Here is an 8789-nt window from a genome sequence, read left to right on the forward strand (position 1 = left end):
TCTGCCATGCCTTCCGGGGAAGTATTTGGGCTTCTTTCAGTACACCCAGCGTTATGGATCAGCGGGGCTTGAACGCTGTCTGAGCTGGTTATTCCATTTCCGTCACAGGGACCGCTCTCTCTTCCCTGTTTCTCCTGTAGGGCCCTTCTCAAGATACTACTCGGTTAAAGCAGGAGGTCCTCACCGTTGTGAACGGTCTCTGGTTGGGGCTTTGGAAAGAGGTTCTTTCCAAATCATCAGGGGGGAAAAAAAAAGGAGATGCGCATCAACCTCTCTGGGGCTGTGTTTTCTCTTCCAGCACGTCTTGCCGTGCCCTCTCAGTGGCCCTCCAGCTAGAAAGAAAAATGAATTCAAAGGGCTGAGTGTGTTCAGCAGGGAGTTGGGGTGGAAATTCCACAGAAGCCAGTCATCCAACTTCCCCAAATTTCCTTTTTCTTTAGGGCTCTCGTCTGAATGGATTTATCATGGCTGTGAAGTTTTTTAGCCTGGTAAATACTGATTTATTTATTTTATTTTATTTTCCCCTTTTGTGGTTGCCTGCCTTGGCAGTCGGGCAGATGCCTGGCAGTGTGGTGCCATGGGGGATGCCCACCCTCGCCGCCAGCGCCCCGACGGTGGCATCTCAAAGCAGCAGGCACTGTCAAGTGGGTACCAGTAAAGCATAAAAGCGGTAACATGAGAAACTGTGTGGCTACTGCCGTATGTTAGGTGATGACGTAAGCTATACAGGTACATCGTTTCATTAGTAACAGTTCACTTAATCAGTTCTTTTCAGCCTCGGCTATGGAACTGGCAGCCTATTCAAAGTGCTGTCCGCAACTCTTACTGCCTTACTTCAACCTTTCTTCTCCTAAAATTGTTTCTTAACTTATTAGACATTTGGACAATTAATTGTTGGACAATTAATTGTCAGACATGTTCTCGGCATAGTGAGAGACAAAAACAACCCCTGCGATTTTTATTTAAAACTTGAATAGTTTTAAATTGGGATTTATTTGACTTTGCATTCGGCTCCTGAGCTGGTGTCAGGACCCCGGTAATGCCGACTCCTGCACCAATTAGGACTAATCGGTATCGTTTAAAAAGGAGTTTAGGATCTATCAAATTTGATATGCTTTCCACTAAATAATGAATGCTTCTGTCTCCACCCTCTCTCGGTGGTTGCTGAAGTCTCCTTGGTGCTGTAGATGGATTTGTTTTAAGCCAGGCTAAAACCTGTCAGGCTCTTCTTCCAATCAGCGAGGCATCGTTACAGTGATAAAAAGGAATGTCAGAGGAAGCGGGAGCAAAACCCTCTTCTTTCTTGAGGAACGATCATAAAACCTTCTTTGCCTCTATTTTACACTTCGCGTAACTGGCTCCGTGAGCCTGATTTGTGTTTTACAGCATCTCTTTGGTGCCGCTGTGCGTGGCCGTGGGAGCTCAGCATCCGTGTGTCCCCCGGGGCCAGCACCAAGGAGGGGGAGGTCTGGGATGGGGAGCTGTGGAGGAGAGAGCAGGTTACTGGAGATGGACTGGGAGTGGTTGGTGAGTCCTGGCAGCGTGGGAACGGGTGTCCTCTTCATCAGCGGGGGAAACTGGGGCCCAGGAGAGCCTCTGCTGTGTCCGAGAGGAGGGCTCTGCCGGTGGGCCCTCACTCTGGGGGTGGTTGGAGGGTTTTCAGTCTGCTCCGTATTGCCCTCCTTTACAGGATGGCAACAGGACAGTGGTAGCGCTCTAGAAAGGGCCTGTGTTGGAAGCTTAGGTGAATTCTCACCGCCCCATTACATCAGATTCAGAGATGGAGAGGCTTCTGCGTATCTTGTTGTAAGAGATGCCGTGTGTTAAGCAGGGCAGTTTCTCCCAGTGGGACACTGAAGGTCCGGTGGTGCTCTGGGCGAAGCAGAGGTGGACGTGCTGGAGGGAGCGGTGGAGGTTCGAACTCCTCCTGAGAATGGTTTCATGGGCCTCGGTGGGAGCACAGGTCTGATGCTGCCCCCTCTTACACCAGGTAGAGCGTTTCTGCGTGGGAGCTGTGGCTGTGAACATCTGGAGACGTGTGCAGGGAGAGGGTCAGGTACTTGCTCAGCAGGTGATGTCGGCTGCTCGATACGCTCCACAGTGGAATTTTAGCAAAACCGGGATCCTCTGTCACAGCAACTGCTCGACAGAAGGCTGAGCTGCGGGGACCGCTGAGCAGGTGTCTGACTTACAGACGTCTTCTCTGGTGCCAGAACGGTGTCTAAGACATCGGACAAATTTGCTGGAATCGGTATAGCATCTTGCGGTGTTGGTAAAGTCTGTGATTCTGTGTGAGGCTGACGGAAGCCACATGGAGCCTCTCACCTAAACTGTCATTTCCTAATGATTTCCTTTCAGTGTATTGCAAGAGGCCACTTTCTACAACTCTTACATGCAAATTAAAATCGCCCTTCCTCTTGAACAAGTGCATACGTACATCGGAATAATGCGGCGTCTCACAGCTGAGCAGAACACAGACCTTCTAAATTTGGGTTTTATTTCACAACACGTGGGCACATCTGCACAAAAGCAGCATCAGGCAGTGGCACCGAGTGCCCTCCATGGGCAGGTGGAAATGCTCCAGCCCCCTGCCAGTGGCTTCCCAACTTCTGGGAGCCCACCTAGCCTGGAGGCAGTGACGTGCCAGAGCTGCACCACCTCAGGACAGATGGACAAGAAATGGGGTGAGAGCAGGACAGCAGCAGATTCACCTACCAATTGGCTTGGTTTAGGAGCCTTTGGACTCCTCCTCACTGTTTTTCTGCAGCACAGCGGAGCTCTGGGTTTTTCTTACAACCATAAACAAAGGTGGGGAGCGCTGTACGTTGTCCAGGGCATCCACCTAAAAACCAAATGTGGTATGAAGTGTGAGATGGTGGGGCGAGCTGTGGGCTGGGCTCTGCAGTCGCAGTGACCTGGCGTCTCTTGTACTTGTGCTTGGGGGGGCAGACCTGGAAGGGGAGAAGAGGAGGGAAGGGAGCCAAATGAGATATGGACTAGGAAAAAAAAAATACCGTAAAAGGGGGAAAAAAAGGGAAGTTTGTTAATACCAGTCAAGCTGGTTATCTAGCAATTAAGTGGAATGCGCATGTCCCAGGAAAAGAAGCCATTAAGGAAAATGGACTCGCCAGCAAGTGGAGAGAGATGTGATTGAGGAGGAAGCTGCTGGTGCTGCTCTAAACAGTCTGGGCTTTGAAGGAAACTTTAGTGTTGGGTGGAAAGTCTGAAGTCACTAAAATGGAAAGGAAGAGGAAGTCGCAGAGCTACGCAGAAGGCAAAAAGCTCTTCAGAAACCTGATCATTGATGCTGACCCAGCGGGAGCCCTGCACAGGTAGGTGAAGGCAGGAGAGGCAGCTCCTGTCAGCACAAGAACGGGCTCCTTTGCCTGGCAAAGCTTCCCCTGGCAGCGGGGCTGATGTGCTCACCACAGTTGGTCTCTTGCAGCTTTTTGAAGCTCTCCCATCACAAAATCCGGCATGTGTCAGATGAATGAGAGGGACCCTGTCTTGCTGGGTGTAGGTCTTAGTCCAAACCTCAGCGGGTGAGAGAAAAGCTTGTCCGATGAATGCGCTGGGCTCTGGCTCCACTCCAGGCTCACAGCCCCCAAGCGCTGTGTGATGCCATAGATGAACACTGGACCCTTCCCCGAGCATGAAACGCGTTTGTGGGCAACACAGGGTCCACAGGCAGAGCCCCTCCTGCCAGTGAGCGCGGCTGGTCTGAGCCTCACCGTTCTGGCGGAGCCGTTCCCATGAGGTCCCTGGGCGCCAGCATGGTGCGGCCAAGGGCGGTGATTGCGGATGGCCCCCATCCCACAGCCAGGCAGCTGAGACCTGGGTGGAAACCAGAGCTCATGGATCCCCAGCGTGCAGGGCTTGCAGCTGGAGGGGCTCGTCGTGCCCCTTGGTGGTCTCCTGGCTCCTGCTCATCCTCTTTGCTCTTCCGTGCAGAGGCAGGCGGCCTCCCCCTCTGCAAAACCCAGGAACCTGCAATGACCTGTGCCAGCTGCCATGAGCTGAGGAGACCGTATGGTTGCGGGATTGGCAGGGTTTATTGATGCGCTTAAAATGCGAGTGCATATGGGAATATAGGAACCCCGGGAGGGTGGTGATAGGAGCTGCGATGTCTTCTCCAAGCAAAACAAACCACAGATCAGCACAGACCGAATGTTAAATTTTGGCTGTCTGACTTCATGACGTCGTATAAGGAATCCATCTTGTATCTAAATGAATGGTTTTATCCTTCTGGATTAAGTACAATATAGCACATACTGTGGTACCTGCTGTTTCACAGTGAGGTTAATCAGACCTTTCCTTGGTGCCGCAGGGCACCGCGCAGGAGCTCGGAGGTTTCTTCTGCAGGATATGGGCGCCTCAGCCCCCTCCTCGTCCCTGTGCTGGGAGTGGGGAAAGGACTTGGCTGTGCTGAGGTGGCAGCTCCTCCCTCCAGGGGCGAGGAAAAAAGAAAAGAAACCCCTAATATAATAAGCAGCATATATATATATACACATTTTTTTAAGAAAGAAGTGAGATGATTTAAAAATTGATTTAGTGAAACACCTCCGGCCCGGCAGTGAGGTCTGTCTTTGTTGGGAAGAAGAATAGTGTTTTCTCTCCATGCCGGCAGGCTGTGCCGTGCTCCCTGCAGCGCCCAGCGCTGCCCCGGGGGGACGAGGGCCTGTCAATGCTCTCGTAGCCCACCCGGGGAATGTGGGGAATGACACCCCACCGCCCACTCTCCATTTCCAACCCACCCCGCAGGAGGCAGGATAAAGGATTTAAGTCTGTCCTGAGAAACAGGCTGTGGGTTGGTGGAAGAAAGAGTTCAAGTGGGGAAGGCTGGATGGAGGGTGCCGTCCCCAGGGCCCAGCATGTGGTGGGGACAGGCAGATCAGTCCCCACCGTGTACCTCCTGACACTCGTACTCTGCTGGGCTGGGCTCCGTCCCACAGGTGTCCGTCTGTCCATCCCACGTGGTCCCCCGCAGACATCTGTCCTGCTTTTCATGTCCTGGTGAATACTCCCACCATGTCAGCACGGGGCACTGCTGGCCAGTGAGGAGACCCCCAGTCCTCTGGGTTTGTGAGAAAAGTCTGTGGAAAGGTTTCGTGGCCTTTTCTGACAGTTCTGGGAGGGGGAGGAAAAAAACTGTATGAATATTTTTTTGGGGGGGAAAAAAGTTTACTCCTTGCTATGTGATTCTGCAGCCTGTGAGGCACCTGAGTAAATGTTTATTCTGGTGAACTCGGGCTGCATCTCTGTGATCAAACTGAAGTGGTTTGAGCTGGGTCACTAATAAAAAAATAGATATTTGCATTTCTGTTTCAAGCTGTCTTCAAAGGACCAGGCAGAGAGAGGACACTTGGTGAGCCATTACTGTATTTCATCGCTTGGCACGTGGCTCGTGTCTGTCTGGTGCTTTCAAGCCAGATCTCTAAAAAGACCCAGAACCCACCTGGGGATGGGTTTTAAAAGTGCATCATCTAATTCAAGTACAAAGCAGATGAACAGTCTTATAAGTGCGATCAGTCATTTGTGTGCTTAAGTCAAAGCATTATCTCTTTGAAAATCCAAATACCTGTTCATCTTCAATCAGAGCTGCTAGCTCCTGTTTTTTCCCCAGTTTATTTATTTTTAATATCTAACTGCTGGTATGGCTGCACTCCACCCTTAAATGCCAGGGGAGAAAACACGTGGAGCCTTGTTGGCGAGAAGCTCTTGGGAAAGCACTGTGATTTGTGTTTGTGTGCGAGCTGCGACAAAATTGAAGTGTAAATAAGGGTTCAGGCTGTATAAATCTGACAGTGCACTAGGTGCCGCGTGGTGGTAAATCTGGGTGTCCCAGAGGGAGGTGGCGGCAGGAGCCTGTCTCGGCGAGAGCTTCTTTCTGCAACCTGGGATCTGTGGAGCCTGTGGTGAGCTGCCACCAGTTTGTACGCAGGAGGTGGGGGCACAAAACCTGCTGCTGTGCCCTACCTTGTCCCCTGGGCATTTGGAGAAGGCTCTTCCAGCGTGTCGGGCATCAGCAAGCAGAGCCCGGGTAGGGCCTGAGAGCAATGGTCCCAAAGCAAGGGCGGCAGCGGTGCTGGGGCGGTCCCCTTGTCCTCCAAAATGGGCTTCCTTTCTCTGCTGGTACTGGGAAAGGTGACAAAATTGCCCCAAGGAGACCTGCAATAGGGTCTTCTCTCCTTAGGAAATACTCCTGAACCTCATTTCAGCTCACGGTGTGTGACACTGCCGCAGGCCAGACGCTGGGGGAATGGGCTCACTGGGGGGAAGAAGGGGCTCCTGCCCTGGCTGCCCCCAGCTCCCTCAACAGCTCTATTTGGGGAGAACCAGCTTTTAATCCAGGAGGGGGTTTTCTAGGCAAGCAGAGGGGCTGGCTCCAAAAAGGAGCCAAAAAGGTCAAGTGCTGGGAAGAGGTTTGGCCTCAGCGCTGCTGAGGGCTGTTTCCAGAGAAAAAGTGTATTTATAGAAAGGCCCAGAAATAGCGGCGTGATGTGTCTGCAGTGCTGCAAGCCCCCCGCTCCCTGACAGGACATTTGGGGTGGCTGGGCATTTAAAGTATTTTAGGCATGGTGAAACATCAGCTGCCATCAAAGCTTGCATGGAGGAGCGAGAAGTGTCTGTGCCCCGACCCCTCTGCCAGACCAGCACATCGGCTGTGCCATCCCTCCCCCAGGCTGCTTACTTTCGGGAGGTGTTTGCCAGCACTGAAGTCTATTATTCGCAGCTTTTAGTTTGTTTGGAGAGCAAGTATGGTGGAGATAGAACGTGGAAACTCTGCTCGGGGCTTTAAATTGTTCAGCAGTTTTTTTAGTTTGGGTTTCTTCTGTTTGTTTTATTGTTTTATTGTTTTGTTGTAGTTTTGTTTGTTTGTTTTTTAGATTTTTTTCCTGTTAGGAACTTAGCGGGATTCCTGCTCCCCAGCCCGATGCTGGTGGGGTTGCGATGGGGCCGTGGTGCTCGGCAGCGCCTCTGCCCCCCTCCCCTCTCCCGATGGTGGAAACATCCCTCCTTCTCTCCCAGGGGAGCCAGAGCTGCTTCAGCTGGGCTCCAGAAGGGGCAAAAATCACATTTTTCTCTGTGTCACGGAGTGGTTCTTACTCTGATGGAGGATGCAGCCGGGGACACAGCCCTCACACTTTATGGGGACGTCCCACGCGCGTTTGGGCTGGCTGTGAGCTTTTGGGAAGGTCTGGTTTGCCCACGCTCTGCGTCAGGGCTCAAAGCTTTTGGCCCTGCTGAGAAATTAAAAGTGGCGACAGGAGCTTCCTTTGAGGGGGAATGTTTAGGTTTTTATTGATTAAGACTACTGAAGTAACGTGCAGTAATGCAGAACAGTTCAACTGTATGGAGAAAAAGTTATAAAATCCACAACCTTGCATTTGCCTTGAGCTAAGAGCCTGCACCCCAGACCCTCCCTCCCCCCAGGCTCCCACCCATCCCAGGACCCTCCCAGGCACCCACAGCCACGTATAGGAATGTATAGGGCTGTTTCCTCTCCGCTTTGGTTCACTTGTGGGCACAGACTGGTGCTGGAGGGAAGGGGGAGCGCTGTGTCTGCTTTCCCCATAGGTAAAGTCACGGTTTGGCGGAACCACAGGGGACTTTGCAGCGTTTATATAAATAACTGGAAAAGGTGGAAGAAAGGAGCTGGACAAGAAAGCAGCTCTGCTGCCGCCCCTGTGGGCAATACACAGCGCTGGGCCTTTTGCCCCCGCCGTGAGCTGCTAAATATGGGGGGGGTTGTGCAGCCCGAAGGGGAGGACCCTGCAGTGCCGCCCTGCAAACCACGGGATCGGCGTGGTGCAGGCGCACGTGGCAAAGGAAATATTTCCATTGATTTCAAGAGGCTCAATCCAGGCTAAAAACCGTGCGCGTTGAGTTTTGTTCTCCGCAGCCTGGCATTGATTTGTCCTGCGCTGGCACCGCAGGACACAGGCACAGGAGCAGGACGCGTCCCCATGGGGCCGTTTGCAAGATGAGATCTGTACTGCGCGCCGTCGGGGAGTAACTTATCTGTGAAATCGGCTGCCTAAAGGACAGCTGGCTTTGCCACTACATTTTTTGGCTGTGTGTTCTTTCCTGATAAAAGGAAAAAAAAGCGAGCTTCGTCCACCCTTCCCAGCAGTGGGTAGTGCAAGTGTAATTGGATATGTGTAACATAAGGACTGGAGGGCAGCAGTAAGACAAATTTTAGGAGCTTTCGGAAGCTGTTAAGTAACTGTGCTTAACAACAATTAAAAAATAATTGCATTTCCTTCCCGCAGGTGGGGGTTGGACCTTTCTTTCCCCCCGAAGCGCTGCCGGGGCTGTGGGCAGGTGGAGGAGGGCACTGATCCCTGTGGCTGCAAAGAGCCGATGAAATGAAATGGAAACTGGGTTTTTCTCAATAATAGCGGGGGCTCAGCTTCGCCTCCCTGTGGGAAAGAGTCGTTTGCGCTGGCGGGGGGTGGCAAAGGCCACTGAATTCCTGCTGTAGGATCCAGGTGGAAACAAGCTGTGTGGTTTTCCCAGGAGGCAGGTGAGCGGGATCCAGGGCCAGCAGCTGCCTGTGGTTGACCGAGCTTCCCTCACCCCCTGCAAATCCCCGGGGACTCGCTCCTGGGAGCTTGGGCTTCATAGGCAGAGACCAACATAAGCTGTGGCATGAAGCAGCAGCCAGAGGCACGGCTCATCTTAAGACAGGTTGTTTCCACTCCTTAAACCAAACAGCTAAACCACAGCAAAGGTAAAACCTTCTAGTTGGGGGTTTGTATGAGAAAGTGGGGTGGTCATGTGCTCTT

Source organism: Chroicocephalus ridibundus, chromosome 9 (genome assembly GCF_963924245.1).
Source record: "Chroicocephalus ridibundus chromosome 9, bChrRid1.1, whole genome shotgun sequence".
NCBI lineage: Eukaryota > Metazoa > Chordata > Aves > Charadriiformes > Laridae > Chroicocephalus > Chroicocephalus ridibundus.